At 43.0% G+C, this 18,972-nt stretch overlaps 1 protein-coding gene and 1 pseudogene across 17 annotated transcripts in view; one reads left to right on the forward strand and one right to left on the reverse strand.

Annotated features, from left to right (window-relative positions):
• Window positions 1-18,972, forward strand: part of FUT10 (fucosyltransferase 10) — a 284,562-nt gene that overhangs the window by 27,145 nt on the left and 238,445 nt on the right. The gene's annotated exons all lie outside the window — the stretch shown is intronic.
• Window positions 64-15,443, reverse strand: LOC309619620 (nuclear receptor coactivator 6 pseudogene; annotated as a pseudogene). Its single transcript, XR_014249863.1, has 2 exons — window positions 11,168-15,443; window positions 64-10,808 (listed from the first exon to the last, which is right to left on the reverse strand). The product of XR_014249863.1 is annotated as a nuclear receptor coactivator 6 pseudogene (transcript).

The raw sequence follows: 18,972 nt of genomic DNA on the forward strand, positions 1-18,972 counted from the left end.
CTCTGCACTTGCTCTGTGGAAGGCCTGAGCATTGAGCAAATACAATAAATCGGTGAGCTGGACCAACAGAGGGGTGGTTGGCTGGGCCACTTGGTATTTATGGGGGAGAAGACCTAGTTCTTTTCACCTTTTCACATTTGGGTATTGTGCTTACTGAATTTGTTATTTAGGAATTGGCTATTGATTATACTGCTGATATTAATTCAGAATGTCATCTGTGATAATAGCCAGGAGATTTTGATTACCATAACAGATGTTTAATTGGACATAAGCTCAGCACAGTATGATCTCATTACTCAGAAATAAAAATAAAAAGATTGTTCAGCATCAGCTTTCAAGAGCAAGTTGGTATTCATCACTTCCCGAGGCTGATTCTATGTCATGCTGGCATTGAAGGGCAGCCAGACCCAGCCAGGTGGAGGTAGCAAGATGCCAGCAGCTGTTAGAAATATGGAGCTCCTGGGTGCTGAGTGGTAGGGGCACGGGGGAACACAGATTAGCAAGCTTGACCAAAGATAGGCAAGGTTAATCACTAAGGTTAGGAAGTCAGTGAAAGGACATCTGCTTTAGAGTGTGGTATGAATGTGTGTGTGTGTGTGTGTGTGTGTGTGTGTGTGTGTAGTGCTGGCTTTGGAGTGGCAGGACTGAGACTGGGCTGTAGGGCTGAGTCATCCTCAGTGATCTGCCCAACAACAACTTAAATAAAGCAGAAAATGGGCTCGGCAGGAATCAGGTGGTGTGTGTGCCCCACAGTTGGTCAGCGCTGCAGAGCAATGGGCACTCATGCCTGGTAGAGGTGAGGAGGCAGGGAATTCCAGGCACTCACACATCCAGATGTGGTGGAGCCCAGAGCCTCCAAAGGCCTGCAGGCGTCCCCATGCGCTTGCTTTCCTCCTCTGCTCTTAGAGGGGCATCAGCGAAGGTCTGAGGAGTGAGGGCTGTTTGTCCAGCGCCAGGCTGGTGGCTGATTTTTTCTGAGGGGCGAACAACCCTCTGAATAGTGTCAGATGCTTATTTTGAACATCACTCGATTTCAGGTCCCACTGAAGGTGTAATGTAACATATGGAATTGCATCCTGATACCTTTTTCTAAAATCCAAAGAATTCTGAATTCTGAAACACATAAATCTCTGAGAGTTTGGATAAGGGACTATAATCCTCTAGTGGTGTTTTGAGATGAAGCAACATTAAATGTATGAGTTTAATTTCCCAGATTTTACCAGGAGCCCCTAGACATACTTCAGTTAGACACAAAAATATATAGATAATGGAATGGGTACTTACGTACTTACTACACAGCTTAAGAAATAAAATATTACAAGTAAAATTGAAAGCCTCTATGAGCCCCTCACTGACCCCATCCCATTTCCTTCCTCCTACTGGGAGGGAATCATTATCCTGAAGTTGGTGTGTGTGTGTATGTGTGTGTGTGTGTGTGTGTTTAAACAACATATAGTATTTTTTTGTATGTTTTAAAAATTACATAAATAGTATGATACGTTAACCTACTTTTTTCTTACATGGTTTTTGAGGTTTATTAATGTTGGGTCCTTGTAGCTCCAGTTCACCCATTTTACTGTCGTATAGAATTCCGTTGTATTTATACATCAGACTTCATTTAACCATTTTCCTGTTGTTGGACATTTAGGTTGTTTTAAAAAAACTTGCTTATGACCAAAAAATGCTACAATAAACAATCCATGTACATGTGTGAGATTTCATGAGGATTCATACCTAGCAGTGGAATTATTTGGTATGAATTTACATTTATGAATTTCCAGACCAATATTCAGAGCGGTTGTATCACAGTCACTATCTTTTAAACATTTAAAACTTTTTTTTTTTTCACATTGTACAAACCCTTAGATTCTCTTTATTCACTGGTCCATTTCTACAACAAATACATCCGAAACACTATATAATAAAATTATTTACAACATTTCCAAATGAGAAGATTCCTTTTGCCCCACTACTGCTATTCACACACAGTACTTCCACAGCACCATACATTATTAGAAGATCTAAAAATGCTCACCCTGTACTCTAGGCTGCTTAGGAAATGTGAAAACTAATAACATAATCGCATTTAGCTCCTCTCAGTACATGGCAACAGTATAGAAACCTTGAACTTCATCTTGCAACACCAAAAGGTGTTGCTTTCCCCATTGCACTTTATGAAACAGGTTGCAGGGACCAGGAAAAGGACCACATTATTAAAATAACTGTACAGAAATGGATTTTTAAAAGTCACAGCTCAAAATTGCTTTTTGTAAACGTCACACACATTTACAAATATCAAGTCGTCGTCCAGCTTGTTTACTTGGATTTTCTTCGCTTGGATTGCACTGCACTGGTTATGTCTTTTTTTTTTTTTTTTTTTTAAGTATTTGTTTTTTATTTATTTATTTTTGGCTGTGTTGGGTTTTCGTTTCTGCGCTAGGGCTTTCTCTAGTTGTGGCAAGCGGGGGCCACTCTTCATCGCGGTGCGCGGGCCTCTCACTATCGTGGCCTCTCTTGTTGTGGAGCACAGGCTCCAGGCGCGCAGGCTCAGTAGTTGTGGCTCACGGGCCCAGTTGCTCTGCGGCACGTGGGATCTTCCCAGACCAGGGCTCGAACCCGTGTCCCCTGCATTGGCAGGCAGATTCTCAACCACTGCGCCACCAGGGAAGCCCACTGGTTATGTCTTTAGTCAGGCTGGAGGCTGAAGCAGGCCGAGAGGATGGCTTACGATGTCCATTTTCCACACTTTCAGAAGCCACAGCTGGCTCTTCAGTTCGGGAGTTTCTTTGGCTTGGAGTTCTGGACTTTTCAGTTATCTCTTTGGGCTCACTGCTTTGTCTAGAGACTATGGCAGCATTTGCCTCGAGTTCCGGTCTGGGAACAGACCCCTGCAGTGCTGTGGCTGGAGTTTCCTTTGGGACTAAACTCTGTGAAGGGGCTGGTGGCCGCTTTGAAAATTGTGGCAGTTTAGGGCCTGAGTTGTCCAAGTTAATTCCTTGTTCTCTAGGCAGTGGTGCTCATCAGCCTCCTCCAGACCAGCTGGGCGAGTACCTGGGGTGTTTAGATCCTGCTGACTATTTTTCTTCTTCCGAGGGGGGTTTCTTCTTCTTCGGTTTATTTGCATTGGTATTATTTTGCTTATTGTTTACCCCAAAATGGCCTGCAGAGATATCACTCTGCAGTAAGTTGACCAACAATGGGCTTGTTAGCGTGACATCCTTACTGACTGGGAAGCCTCATTCTGACCACAGGACATCTGATTTCCATTGGGTGCTCCACCGAAAGGTGCATTGAAAGGCATCCCATGGCCTGAGAAGTGGTTTCCTGAGACGCTGTTTCCCAGCATGGCCTGCACGGCGGCGGAGCGGGGGACCATGTTGCTTTGTTGCATGCTGACGTCAGGCATCATCTGAGACAAGCTGACATCATTATTTGCTGTAGTAGCAGGATCGCCATGCTGCTGGGCCATATGTGGGCTGGGCCCTGGTGGCCTCAAGGCCTGCCCCTGAATCCCCATAGCCTGAGATGGACTGTAGTTCATGGGCCCTTGCTGGGACAGCATCTGTCCTGACATCTGTCCCGTAGACTGCACCATGTTTCCTTGCATGTTTGGAGTTGGTCTTCTCGTTATCTGTGCTGGTCCCTACATGACATTAGATTGGTTCTGAGTTTAAACTGTTGCTTATTCCCCTGCATCTGATTGGCCATAATCTGCTCTATCATTGGGTTCTGTTGAAGCAAAACTTGCCCCTGAGGCCCCATCATCTGGTTATGTGGCGCCATCATTTGTGGGCCCTGCTGGGGAAGCATCTGCTTGGGTGGGGTCATCCTCTGGGGCGAGGGCCCAAGATTTTGGCTCTGAGGATCCACCGTCATCTGACCCTGCTGCATAATAAGCTGGGCCCTTGAAAGGATCATAGGGTTCTGAGGGTTCAGGGTTTTTGTTGCTGGACCTTCTGGCCCTGGGAGGGCAAGATCTGCTGGTGCATGCTCATCAGCTGAGATGGTGGGCCCTGCTGGGGCTGGCCTTGCATGTTGCCCAGGTTCACCTGAGGAGCCCCAGAACTACCAGTCTGTTGGCTGTTCATGTTGCCATGAATTGCCATGGGGCTGGGCTGCATCATATTTGGTAGCCCGTGGGACACCTACATCTGGTTTTGAGGAGGACCAGCTCCTTGACCACCTGCATGCTGGACATTTTGATTTGCTTGCAGCCGAGGGGCTCCTGAATTCCCAGGGGTGGTTGCTCTGGTCGAAGGCACCTGACCGTGCATAAAGTTCGGATTGGCCTGTCCTGTTGAGAAGCCAGGTGGGAGGCGTTTAGGCATTCCTGGACCACCTGCCATGGGAAATCCCGCCTCCATCTTAACTGAATTTCCAGCTCCCATGGGTCCATTCATTCTCACATCTTGGCTTTGGTTCTGAGCCAAAGCCAGGTTGATAGCACCTTCCCCTTCAGTCTGAACGGAGAGAATTCCCAGATCCCGAAGCTGCTGGTTGTTGCCCTGAGCCAGGGTCCGTAGCCGCTCCGCTGCTTCCCGGGAGATGTTGAATGTCACGTGCACCCTGTTCCAGGCCTCTACCTTCTGTACCTTTAGCTTGCTGGATTCCATGTGTAACAAATCGGGCACTTTCTCCAGTATTGTGTCCAGTTTCCATTTGAAGTCTTTATCATCTGTATTTCCTTTGAAGGCCACAAAGATCGTGGAATCCTCCAAAATACTATCACTTCTTGAGTCATTGTCTTCTAGCCCAGAGTCAAAATCCATCTCTGAGTCCTCCACTGTTGATGAACACAAGGGAGTATAGATGTCTTCTGAGTTTGGAAGGTCATCCAAAACCATGGTGAATATTATTCCAGAAGCATGTGCCAAGTGGACAATAAAAAACCAAAATGTCTTTCTTAATTTTTATCATTTATCCAGGTCATCTTCTAAGTCCAAACAAGCTGGCATTTTTAGGGCCTGTATTTTAAGGTAGCAGCCAAATAAAAATTCTGAGCGCGGCCCCAGCCCTCCCGGGCGGGCCTCGTAGCACCGGCCCGGGCCGAGCGTCCCCGCGGCCCTCCATGTATCCGTCCGTCCCTCCTCGCGTGTGCCCATCTGTCCGGCCGTCGGCGCCCAGCTGCCAGCAGCCCGACCAGGCTGGGCCTCAAGGACCCAGCGGGGAGGGGGATGGGCCGGACCAGGCCGGGGCTAAACATTTAAAACTTTTTAACGTGTTATACATGCACATAGAGCTCCTGTATTTTCAAGTAACACACTTAGATTGTGACTTCTTGGTTTTTCACTTTTAGGCATTACATATTGATTCTTACTATGGAAGATGAGTATTTAACTCTCCTCCCTCACCCCTGCTCCCCCCACTCATTTCTCAGCCCCGTATTCTTCCCCAGAAGTTATATCATCATTTTAGGTAGATTAGCATCCAGTTTTTACATCATCGTGTAGTCACAGTGAGCCACGATTTAAGATACTAAGATTTCTTTTCCTGCACAAATCGTTTTCCCTGTAGTGGCACCAGATATTCTTTTCTTTTTTTTAAAAATTTATTTATTGTATTTATTTATTTTTGGCCGCGTTGGGTCTTCCTTGCTGCGCGCGGGCTTTCTCTAGTTGCGGCGAGTGGGGGCGACTCTTCGTTGCGGTGCACAGGCTTCTCATTGCAGTGGCTTCTCTTGTTGCAGAGCATGGGCTCTAGGTGCACGGGCTTCAGTAGTTGTGGCTTGTGGGCTCAGTAGTCGTGGCTCACAGGCTCTAGAGCGCAGGCTCAGTAGTTGTGGCGCATGGGCTTAGTTGCTCCGTGACATGTGGGATCTTTCCGGACCAGGGCTCGAACCCATGCCCCCTGCATTGGCAGGCAGATTCTTAACCACTGCGCCACCAGGGAAGCCCCCAGATATTCTTAAAGAAATGTCTCCCAGAGATTCCTGACATGTCCAGTTAGAGCCGTCATCCTTTCTGCCTGGTGCCCAGGTGCTGTCCTAGCTGCCCATCAGTCTGGGGATTCCTTGTACTTCACTCGTGTGTTGGATTTTCTGTTTCTCTTATGCCTTATCTTCCTCTTTCTTGGTTTGTGTGTTTTTTTTTTTTTTTTTTTTTTTTGGCTATGCGGGATCTTAGTTCCCCGACCAGGGATAGAACCCGCGCCCCCTGCAGTGGAAGTGCAGAGTCTTAACCACTGGACCACCAGGGAAGTCCCGGTTTGTGTCTTTATTTCAGTGTGTCCTGAGAAAGGTTCACGGAAGGTAAGTTTTTAGAAACTTTGTATGTGCAAACATGTGCTTATTTTACCTTTACTTTCACTGATGGTTTGGCTCAGCATAGAATTCTAAGTTGGAAATTCTTTTCTTTCTGAATTTTTAAGACATTTTCCCACTGTATTCTAGCTTCCAGTGTTATTGCTGAGGAATTCAGAGCTATTTTGATTTCCTGTCCTTTGTGTGTGGTGTGCTTTTTTGTTCCCTTCTCCCTTCTGCAGAAAAATATAGAACCTTCGCTTTTTCACCAGTTTGGAAATTCAGTGATGATTGCTTTCGTGTTTGTCTGTTTCCTTCTATTGAGATGCGCACTCAAATATCTGGTTGCCGGGAAGCCTACAAAGCAGTATTTACTTGGTGACTTTTTTAGGACTCACAGACCTGCAGAGCATGCACTTAATTTTATCTGCACACTTAAGACCCGATTCTTCTCTCAGGGATGGACTTGCCTCCAACCAAAATCCCAGGAGACTGATGTGTCAACCAGGATGCTTCTGGTTTGCTTTTCATATCTCAGATTTTGTCACTGTCCAGCTCCCAAAACTGTCAGTGACTCCACTGAGAACTGAATATATGCCATTTTTATTGCCCTGCCACTTAAGGCTCTGTGTAATGACTCAGGCCTGCCTTCTAAGCTTAACTCCTGTGATTATATCAGCTAAACTTATGTTCAAAAATCAAACTGGAAGAGTCAGCATTTTAGGCATATGCCACAGATGTTCCTGACTTAGCACCATTGTTCATTCAATTTCTATGTCCTGGAGTGTTTTTTTAATTTGTCCTGTCAAAATAATCTACTGAACACTACCGTTTGTTTGGCAATGTGGAGGAATAATACAGTTTTTGATGTCAAATAGTATAATCTTGGGACACAGATATTACCTAACTGTCATGCAGTGCTAAAGGGTGTATATACCATAAGAGAAATGTCGACAAGTCTTGTGGGATTTCAGAGAAGGGAGAGAGCACATATGATTGGAGGGATCAAGAAAGGCTTCATAAGATCTCCTTCATAAAATAGGGGAAATTTGAAGTAGGCCTTGAAGTATAATGGAATTGGATTATGTTGGGATTGGAGGACATTTCGGTATGAAGAACAGCATGAGTGGGGGCATGGAGGTAGAAAATTATGGGTAAAATCTGAGGTTGCAGCAAGGAGATTGGTTGGCTACAGCATAATTTTATGTAAGAGAGAGATTAAGATCGAAGGATATATTGGAACCAGAGCATGGAGAATCTTGAACTTTGGCTTAAGATTTTGCATCAAATTAGAGGATGGTGTTAGGGAGCAAGTGAAAGTTGAATGCCCTTTTAAAAACCAACTCAAATTTAACACCTATGAATGCTTTCTGATTCCCCTCCATTGGATGTAGCCTCTCTTCTCTAAATGTCCATAGGCATTTTATATCTCTTTCATGTCATTTAATTGAGCATCTATTAATACAGTATGCCGGGCACAATGCCAATGATGAGGAATAAAGACGATAAATAAGGTAACTATGGCATTTGGTTTTGTCCTATATCATCTTCTCTTCCATATTAGAGTGTAAAGTTCTTGATGACAGGGCAATATCACTTCATCTCTGTACTTCCCCTCTCCCCTATACGAGCATAGTGCCTTGTACATGCTAGGCACTCAGGAAGTAGTCACAGATACTTAGAGCCCTAAAGGACCTGGGAGTCTGACCTCCTCTTTGTCGAGGTGAGGAGTCTGAGGCTCAGGAAGGTTAAGGATGTGCCACGATTACACAGGGGTTAGCAGCAGCGTTGGACGGAGAACCAAGATGCACTGACGCCTGATCCTGTGCTCCTTCTCCCTGCATGTACACTCCTGACTATAATAAAACCTGGATATTTGGATTTTGGAATTGCTCACAGTGTAGGGTTTGTAACAAACCCAATTAGAAATTCAGTTCTTTAATAAGATCTATTGAGCGAAATAGAGTGAATACAATACACTTTTCTCCATATTGTAATTAAGTAGGTCACTTACAACTGCAAATGGGACTCTGGTACAGCAAGATTGCAGAAGAAAAGGCAGGAAAATGATTCAGGTGTCAAAGGCTGACCTAATTAACAGAAATGGAAACTCAAAGGATTATGTGACCTTGAGGCTTTTGTGAACCAGAATTTTTTTTTTTTAGATTTTATTGAAGTATAGTGGATTTACAACATTGTGTTAATTTCTTCTGTACAGCAAAGTGACTCAGTTATATATATATTCTTTTCATATTCTTTTCGGTTATGGTTTGTTAGAGGCTATTGAATATAGTTCCCTGTGCTATAGAGTAGTACCTTGTTGTTTATCTAGAACCAGGAATATTTTTGACTTTGTTTGCTTCCTTTATAGCTTCCTTTCTTTTTTTTCTTTCTAGAGATGATTCATTTTCTTAATATAAACACATATCTGGAAGTAATAGTTAAAGACCTTCACGGTGAAATACAGTGAATTCTGTGTCTGGTTTGAGTCATTTGAGAAATGTGAGGCTTCAGCTATATCAGCAATTCTCTGAAACAAAAATTAAGCAGTCACAAGTGAATAATTTTTTTAAAAACAAAAGTCCTTAGAGTTAGAGAATTTAGTCTTAGAAACCATCACTGTAGTGATTTCAAAACACAACTCTGCATTTTAAAACAGTTCTCTTGAAACCTGTCTGTCATGAGAGAGGGATTGGAGTGCCTTTGATGAGAATGAGGGTAGTTAGGGTCGGGAACTGCTTTTGTTTTGGGTGAGTTTCTAAATAGAACTTTTAGTAAATACAGGTACATGGACAGAAAGAGAAAAGTAGGCTACTGAAAAGTTTAACTTCCTCAGGAAAGTGGATATTAGCACACCTTGTTGAAGTCTGGAGGTTACAAACAGGAAGAATGTGGGACTGGTCTTCCTCAAAGGAAGACTACAATCCGTCTCTCCGGGGCTGGATCCTGAGTGATTGGTGGGGCCCTCGGACCTTCATTCCAGGTGCAGGCTTCTTGCTCCCCCCATCCACGGATTTCAAAATATTTATATCTATTCTTTTTCATATTCTTTTCCATTATGGTGTATTACAGGATATTGAATATAGTTCCCTGTGCTAGACAGTGGGACCTTGTTGTTTATGTATTTTGTATATAGTAGTGTGTATCTGCTAATCTCAAACTGCTCATTTATCCCTCCCCCAACCCCTTCCCCTGTGGTAATCATAAGTTTGTTTCTGTGTCTGTGAGTCTGTTTCTGTTTTGTAAATAAGTTCATTTGTATCATATTTCAGATTCCACATATAAGTGATATCACATGATATTTGTCTTTTTCTGACCTTACTTCACTTATCGATAGTATGATGATCTCTAGATCCATCCATGTTGCTGCAAATGGCATTTAATGGCTGAGTAGTATTCCATTGTATATATGTATCACCTCTTCCTCTTCCATTCCTCTGTAGATGGACATTCAGGTTCCTTCCATGTCTTGGCTATTGTAAATAGTGCCGCTGCGAACACTGGGGTGCATGTATCTTTTCGAATTAGAGTTTTCTCTGGATATACGCCCAGGAGTGGGATTGCAGGGTCATATGGTAACTCTATTTTTAGTTTTTTAAGGAACCTCCATACTATTTTCCACAGTGGCTGCACCAATTTACATTCCCACCCACAGTGTAGGAGGGTTCCCTTTTCCCCACACCCTCTCCAGCATTTATTATTTGTAGACTTTTTAATGATGGCCATTCTGACCAGTGTGAGGTGGTACCTCACTGTAGTTTTGATTTGCATTTCTCTAATAATTAGCGAAGTTGAGCATCTTTTCATGTGCCTGTTGGCCATCTTTATGTCTTCTTTCGAGAAATGTCTATTTAGGTCTTTTGCCCATTTTTTGATTGGGTTGTTTGTTTTTTTGTTACTGAGTTGTATGAGCTGTTTGTATGTTTTGGAAATTAAGCCCTTGTCAGTCACATCATTTGCAAATATTTTCTCCCATTCCATAGGTTGTCTTTTCATTTTGTTTATGGTTTCCTTTGCTGTGCAAAAGCTTATAAGTTTGGTTAGGTCCCATTTGTTTATTTTCGCTTTTATTTCTATTGCCTTGGGAGACTGACCTAAGAAAACATTGCTACGATTTATGTCAGAGAATGTTTTGCCTATGTTCTCTTCTAGGAGTTTTATGGTGTCATGTCTTATATTTAAGTCTTTAAGCCACTTTGAGTTTATTTTTGCAAACACACATTCTTTATTTATGTTTCTTACTGTCCCTTTAAGACCTCACTCAGGGGGTTAATTTTCACCGTCCTCTAACTGGAAGCTTTGGCAGAGCCCCAGCTTTTGTTCTCACTCTCAGGGAATGGACAATTTTATGGTCACTTTCAGTTGCAAACACAGTTTCAAACTTAGTAAATGGAGCGTTCAGCCCCACGCCATGCCTAGGGTTACATATTTTTGCATCCCCAGCTTGGCCTCTCTCACGCCGCTGCAGGCCTGCGGTCCTTCTTCTGCAGTGCAGTGTTTCCTCTCTCTACACTCTGCTTGCCTCCTTCTTCCTCCCTCATCTGCTGCTTTCTGGAGACTGGCAGAGTTGCTATGAGGAAAGGGAGGAGAGTTAAGGAGACTGGACATTTCTTACTTGGCCGTGTGGCTTTATGTCCTGTGAACTCAGCAGCTGGTTCGATCTGATGGCCTTGAGTGGGTCTGGTGGATGATTAAAGTATACTTTTTCTATTCTGGGGCATTTTCATGGCATTTGGAGTTTCCCTGCTGGAACCCTGGCTTTTCCAGTGTCCTTTCCCAGAGAGCCGCCTCTCTGCTCCAGGTAGTCACGTGGGACCGCTTCCCAGCTCCTGGTACCCGCAACACATCCAGCTTCTTTCTGCTGAGCTCTCTATGTCCGCCTAGGGCTCTTTGTTTTAGGAGGACCCAAGACTCCCCACTCTCTCTCACCCCTTTCTGTATTCTTGACCTTGCTGAGGAATTCAAGAGTCGTAGAACAAGCTCTCCTTCATTCCTTCTGTGAATTCTGCAAGTGGGGGCTTCTGTCTCACAATTACTTTGAGTCTTGATATCTGTCCTGTCAGTTGCATCCCAACATTCAGTGATACAACGTCTCTGCACAGTCACAGTTTGCCAGGTCCCTTGCCATGTGTTGGAGAAGCACAGAAAACAAACAAGTACAGTTTGGTAAGATTGTAGCACAGTTGATATGGTAACAACCTTGATAGACTTCCTTATACGGCTGTCCCTGCTCATCTTGACTGTACTGAGTGTCCCTGACACTTCATGAGTGACACATCTGTGAACTGTTCTCGGGGTAATTTCTGCCAATCTCACCCATTGTGAGTTGATTCTTACTAGTAGTTTTTTTCTGGAGGTTGACTTTCGTGGGCCCTGTGCATTGAATGCAGATAGTAGGTAATTGCTTTTGCCAGCTTAAGACTTACTTGGGAGATGGCAAGAAAATGGACTTACTTGAACTGTGTGGACAGCAACAAAGTTGAACGTGAAAAAGAAGGTCATAACTAAGTGATAGATCATATATGATATACAATAAATGTATAGAGATGTAAATGTGTATTTATCTATCTACATATATACATCTTTGCTGTAATCAAACCCCTTACTTTAAATAAGAGGTACAAACTGCTATGTATAAAATAAATAAGCTACAAGGCTATATCATACAGCAGAGAACATAGCCAATATTTTATAATAACTACAAATGGAATATAATCTATAAATTCGTGAATCACTGTGTTGTATACCTGAAACTAATATAATATTGTAAACCAACTATATCTCAATTTAAAAAATGCAAAAAAATAGACTTTATTTTTGTTTAAGCAAATAATTATCGCATAATACTTTACAGAAGGTAAAGCCATTCTCAGAGCTCTGCTCAGACTCCGGCAGTGACCGCCCATCTCGTTAAAATTCCAGGTCCTCACCGTGGCCTCCGACTCTGCAGGCTCTGCCCCTCTCCCGGTCTGTCTCTTACCCTCAGTCTGTCTCCCTGGCTCACTCCTCTCTCCTCCGGGCCGCTTGCTGTCCCTCAAACAGGGAAAGCCCGTTCTAGCCTCAGAAGCTTTCATTTGCCTTCCTCCACCTGGGATGCGCTGCCCCGGGTTATTCCTCCCCACCGACTGGGTCTCTGCAGGAGTGATGTTTTCTCAGAGACACCTGTTTCCTCACCTTCTTTCCAAAATAGGGCTCCCCTCCCACATGGCTCTCTGATGGCATGGACCCTTGCCCGGCTTTATTTCTTTTCATAGCACTTATTAACCCCCCGAAGTTCTCTTACTATTTTGGGATCGGTTACCTGTTGTGTCCCATGTTGGAATCTAAGTCAGGAGAACGAGGACTTCGTTGGGTTCACTGCTGTTGCCCCACTGCTTGGAACAGTGCCCGACACGTAGCCAGGCTTCAGGCAACATTGTCGAATGGATGACTCAGGAGGTGAAGCCGGCCTGATCCTCACATGGAGTCGGGGAGGAAATGAGAACATTGGTATTATCATCTTCACTGGGTCTTAAGATGTTATATAATTTACCCAGGTTGTGCCTGGCATTCTTCTTGAATGAGTGCATTAGACCCTATGATTAAAACTCTGGTTTACTTAAATTACATTTTATCAAATTTATTTGTGTACCTAGTTGAATTAAACACTCTGGTGCAAGGCTTATTTCAAAGAAACAGTAGAATCTGCCCTCCTTTTCCAGTCCCTAGAAGCAACCACTTTCTGCTCTTTCAGCTCTCTGTTTTCTTAATAACATGCTTATATTGTTACTTCCTAATTTTGCAATTTTGGAATTTGTAATTTGAGGCATTATCCATTGACTTCCCTTAAGGGAACGTGGGGATTTCAGTTAGATTGTTATTCAGCGTTTACGTTATTATAACTCACATAATTGCAATTCACAGCTCAGCTATGTAGTATGATTACCCTTCATGTCAGTATTTTTAGACGTTTTCTCTTGGGCTGGTCACATCTCCCAGAGAGGATTCTTTCAGTTCTCTACCTGGAGGGTATCACAGGGGTGGCCATCTTCTGGGAGCTTCTTACTGCTCAGTCTGTAAACTATCACTTAATTCTTTTTTCAGTGTCATGCCCCTGACCTCAACAAGACACTGTACCCCCTGCCCGAAGACCCTTTCTTTTGAACTCCTGAGAGTAGAAACCTCCAGAACTCTCTCAGGGTGGGGAAGGGACAGTTGCTCAGTTGCACAGAATAAAGGGATCTGGGCTTTTAACTGTCCCTTAAGCTGACTTTTAAACAGTCCTCTGTGCTTAGTCCCATCTTCACCTCTACTTTTGGATTGTTGACTTAAAGAAAAACACACAACATAAGAGTTGTGAGTTTAAGTTGTATTCAGGGTCTTACTGGAGACTATAACCCAGGACACAGCCTCTCAGCTAGCTCTGAGGAAACTGCTCCAAAGAGGTCAGGGGGGAACCAGTTATACGTGCTTTTTGGCTGGGGATACGCGTGGTCCAGCACACGTCTTGGTGAAAGATTACTGCTAGTCACAAGGAACGGATATCTCAAGCTCATGATTTTAGTGCTTGTCAATGTACGGGAAGACGGAGGAATCTGGTGCATTGAAATTCTTCCTGAGACACGCATCTAACTATCCAAGGACCTGCTTGTCCAAAGCACAGAGCGACCTGTTATCACCTTAATTTCCTCTCCGAATGTTCTGTCGGTCAGCAACTGCAGTGGGTTATGACTTAATCCTTCTAGAACTGGGTGGTGAGCAACTCTCTTTGTTTTTCTTTGTTTACAAGCTGCACCTAATGCTGTCAAATTCTTGAGCATTCTGTGGGCTTATGGGTAAATTAGGTGGCTCATTGGCCTTCCCCTGCGGGCTTTAGATTCATCTTTCTGGAGTCTAAGTCAGTGACTCTCTTCACTCTGCTTTCCATCATGATTGCTATTTAATTATCTCTCTTTGCCTCTTTCAGATTATGCCCTAAAAAAATACCTCTTGACTATTACTTTTATCTTTTTTAATTATTAAAAACTTTTTATTGTTGTCTCTAACTCTGAACCAAGGTTTATTCATGATTTGTCTGACAAAAAGAGAGCTGAGAAAGTATGAATGGACCCTCTATGACTTGGAAAAGGAGGAGGGGAGTTCACTCTGGTTGCCCACCGATCCAAACCCTCCGCACTGATGCCACATGCCTGGCGCTGGGCTGCCGAAAGTCAGCATGGCCACGTGGGGACAGTTGTGTTGTAACCTTTATCATCTCAGTCGGAGATGATAGATTATCAGTCTTACTGTAAAATGCTCAGTTCTGGTGTCAAGGTCCATGGTTGGAAAGTGGGAAAACCAAAACCTTGGCTAAAACTTTGGCCCTTTTGATAGGAGTTGTGATAGTTTTGTTGATCATTCATGCAATAGAAGGTGTGGGTCATTCTTTCACATTCACTTCCACCTCTAGAAAGTTTCTGCAAGTGATGCGAGAATGGTGGAGAGCTGAACCAAAATTCTCTGCCACTTAAATTTCTAAAACTTGAGAGTTTTTGATCCTACTTGTTTTGCTGTGGGTGAGTGGTTCCCAGACCAAGCTCATTCCAAGATCATAGATGAACAAACAAACAAACCCCCAAGTCTCTGGGCCGCACTCCAAACTTACTCAGAATCTCTAGTGTTGAAGACTCATAATCTGTCAGATATATGTCAGTTTGCCCACGTGGGACATTGGCTTGAGAAGCATTTCACAGGGCTTTTGGAAGGTGTGGGAAGTGTTGGCCAGAGACTTGAAACCAAATCAAATCAAAACAAAACAAAACAAAAATTTTCAAGAAAGAAAACAACTGTAATGCACTGGTTTGGTGCAGCTGTAAACAATATTTATACTTGTAATAATGAAAGTACTGGGTATACCCTGAATCAAAAATGGATGAGGAGGGAAGACAGGTATGTGGGGGGAAGGGAGAATTAAATCTACACCTTCCATAGCAACAAGACAATAGGTATTATCTAAAACCAAAAAATCAAGAAATACCACATTAACCCTGTTATTTAGATATTTTTGAAGTGCAAATACAGAAGAAACACCTGAAAAAATTGGGATGGTGACCTCTGGCATGTAGAAATAGGGAGTGGAGTGGGGCAGCATCCTGCTGTCTTGTGTTATCGTCTTGATAAAACTATTTTACATTTAAAGCTATATGCAGGTATTAATTTGATATAAATAAAAAGTGAATTAACAGAGACATTTTGAAAAAAAAAAAAAACAGAGACATTTTGTCCTAGGAGATAGTTAAGCACAAAGACAGTAAGAACAGTTATTAATAAATTATCCAATTCCTAGGTTTTTTTGCTTATCGATACATTTTAGGAAGAGTGTTCATTATGCAAAGACATTAATATTTTACAACTAAGGTACTCATTTCCTTCCATGAAAAAATTGCCTATTAATATTATCTGATTTTCAATCTTTCCAGCTAAAAAAATAAATCAGTTGAGTTTTGCTAGATTTAGTTTGATATAAGGACATAGGCTGTAGTGAGTCTCGTAATGTTTAGTTTTAAGGGTTTTCTGGTCAGGACTGGGAGTTCTCTTCCCCTTGTTTTTTTTTTTTTAATAAATTTATTTATTTATTTATTTTTGGCTGTGTTGGGTCTTCGTTGCTGCGCGCGGGCTTTCTCCAGTTGCGGCGAGTGGGGGCTACTCTTCGCTGCGGTGCACAGGCCTCTCACTGCGGTGGCCTCTCTTGTTGCAGAGCACAGGCTCTAGGTGTGCGGGCTTCAGTAGTTGTGATGTGCCGGCTCAGTAGTTGTGGCTCGTGGGCTCTAGAGCACAGGCTCAGTAGTTGTGGCGCACGGACCCAGTCTCTCTGTGGCATGTGGGATCTTCCTGGACCAGAGCCCGAACCCGTGTCCCCTGCACTGGCAGGCGGACTCTTAACCACTGCACCACCAGGGAAGTCCCTTCCCCTTGTTTCCGACTCAGCCTTTTTGACCCTCTCTGGTCTTCCAGAGCACGTGATAGTATAAAGATCAAAGGAAGAGCAGAAGTGACTGAAAATCGGAAAGCGCTTTTCAGGTTGGGCTTAAAGATCTGAAAGGAAGCACAGAAGTGACAAGGGCCAAGAGTCAGGCGCTTTCCTGCTGGAGCCAGCAGACAGATTTCATTACTGCAGTTTCAGCCATTTGAGCCAATGGATATGCTGGCGCCCATCCAGTTCTAGGCAGATTCTCAGACACCCAGAGATCCTCTGAGACCAGCTGGCAGCTCGTTCTTCAGAGCAGACAACATAGGCGCACATCTCTCATAGGTGCCCATCTCTCACAGGCGCTCCAAATAAAACCAACCAGCTTTAATGAATACGTTTGCTTGCTCTTAAAAATTAAAAAACAAAACAAACCTAAAACAACTTCAACTAAAGAGTAAGTACAGCAGAAAATTTCTTTTTTGCAGAGTTTACATTCACAGTTTGACCTACACCACCTCGGTAAGTTCTAGGGCACAGATTCGCGTCTCCTGACCTTGGGGTGGGGGTACTTGGAGACTCACGTGCCACTACTGTATATAAAATAGATAATCAACAAGGACCTACTGTACAGTGCAGGGAACTCTACTCAGTACTCTGTAATAACCTATATGGGAAAAGTATCTGAAAAAGAATGGACATATGTATATGTAAAACTGAATCACTTTGCTGTATACCTGAAACTAACACAACATTGTAAATCAAATATACTCCAATATAAAATAAAGATTAAAAAAAAAGAAAAGAGAAGAAGAAAAAAAAAGAACAGCCAGCATCTGTCCATCTCTCAACTGGCTTTGTGTTATATTGTGTATGCTGGAAATCTCCTGAAATATTAAACACTTTCTTTATTAGTGAAAAAATAACCTCTTTGAAGAAAGTAAACTACTAATGCTGATAATGGAAATGAGGACAAAGAGAAGTATTTTAAGAAACAGTGGTTATCAGGCAGAAGTTAGCTATTTAAATAGATTAAAGAGTAGAATATTGGACTAACTTAAGGTTTGGATCTGTATGAAATAGACCACATAACTCCATTTTTTGAGGAAATCACGTGCTACTGGTGTTCATGATTTGGGAGAGTTTGAGAATGTCTCAGGATGTATCCATTCCTGATGTTGGGGATCTGTTCTTCATTCCTTAGTACAACTGACATGGAAGAAACATTTATTATATGTGTGGCCCTGTGTTAGGTGCTGGGGTTATAGTGGTTCTATTACCTGGTTCTATAAGCCTGTCTACAGCAGACTCTGCCCTCATGGAGCTTATGAAATAGGTAAATAGGATGCTACCAGGCAGGGATAAGCATTTTGGCTTGAGATGGAGTGATCAGGGAGGCCCCTCTGAGGATGTAACATTTGAGGCTGCGTCTTGAAAGGTGGGAGGAGACAGTCCTGTGAAGATGGAGGGAATTAATTTCAGGTATAGGGAACTGCAGATGCAAATGAGAGTGGAAACGAGTTTGATGTGATGCAGGGTCAGAAAGAAGGTCACTGTGCTGGGTACAGAGTGGGTGTGAAGGAGGATAGAATGAGATGAGATTCAAATGGGAGCCAGGAGCCAGGTGATAAAGGGCTCCCAAAGACAGGGTGAGAGAGTTGGATGTGTTCTAAGGGCAATGGAGAAATAGCAGAAGGTTTTAAGCAGGGGTGCTATGCTCTGACTTCTGTTTTGTTCTGTTCTCATTTATGCTGTAAAAAGGTCCCTGTGGCTTCTCCTTGGAGAATGGATTGGAATGTGACAGTGGAAGCAAGACACAGTTCCTGTTAAATAAGTGGAAGTGATGTTGCTCTGGACTAGGGTGGGATGTAGTGGAGAGAGAAATGGGTAGATTTGAGATGTGATTTCAAGATAGAATTGATGTCCTGATGTCTTAGTGGTATCTATTTTCATTTATGCAGGTGTCCAAGGAGAAAAATTCACTGTGCATGTTCATTTAACTCCTTGGCCTCTCAGATACTTAGTTCCACCTTGTGTTACCAACTTACCACAACTGTGATGGATAAAAAATGCTATTCATTTCCTTCCTGACAGGTGAAAAAAATAAGTCAGTAAGTTATTGATCACTGAATATTTTGCTTTCATAGGTATATAAATATTTAGTCCTTAAGGTTATTGACATCTGCATATTTTACTTTCCTGAGTACAGACATCTAAATTTGACATCCAAATCATTGGTGACTATATATTTCAGCTGCATGTGAGGAGCAGTGATTAAAATCTGTGTGTGCAAGGGTAGTCATATAATTCACCACCAAAAACTTTAACGTCTAGAGATGTAAATACAAATTCATCAGGCTCATTCATTTACTGATGAAGCCATTAGCATTTAATTAGTAAGTTAGGAGGAAAACATGCAGTGTCATTTATATGGGTCATGCCCACCCACCTCCCCCCCACCCCCCACCCCAAGAGTCTTGAATCACCTGGAAAAATTAAGAGGAAAATACCGCATTTTGTTTTCCGCTTCATATCAAATCAGCATCTCTGGAGATGAGGTCTGGGAATCTGTGCTCTTTACCAAGCTCCCCAGGAAGTCACGTTGAGGCCAGTCTGGCTGGGGGTATTGGGACCAGCTTTTAGATGATCTCTTAGGTGGCTTCCACCACTAATATTTTATGACTTAATATAAAATTTCTAAGTTCCATCATGGGAATTTGTAGGTGAGTCTTTGCTTTCATATCCTGTTGTCACTTCTGTATGCCTATGATTTATTTGATGCTTAGTGTTTGGTGACAGAATATCCAAT

The sequence above is a fragment of the Balaenoptera borealis genome, assembly GCF_965194805.1.
Source record: "Balaenoptera borealis genome assembly, chromosome: 21".
Classification (NCBI taxonomy): Eukaryota; Metazoa; Chordata; class Mammalia; order Artiodactyla; family Balaenopteridae; genus Balaenoptera; species Balaenoptera borealis.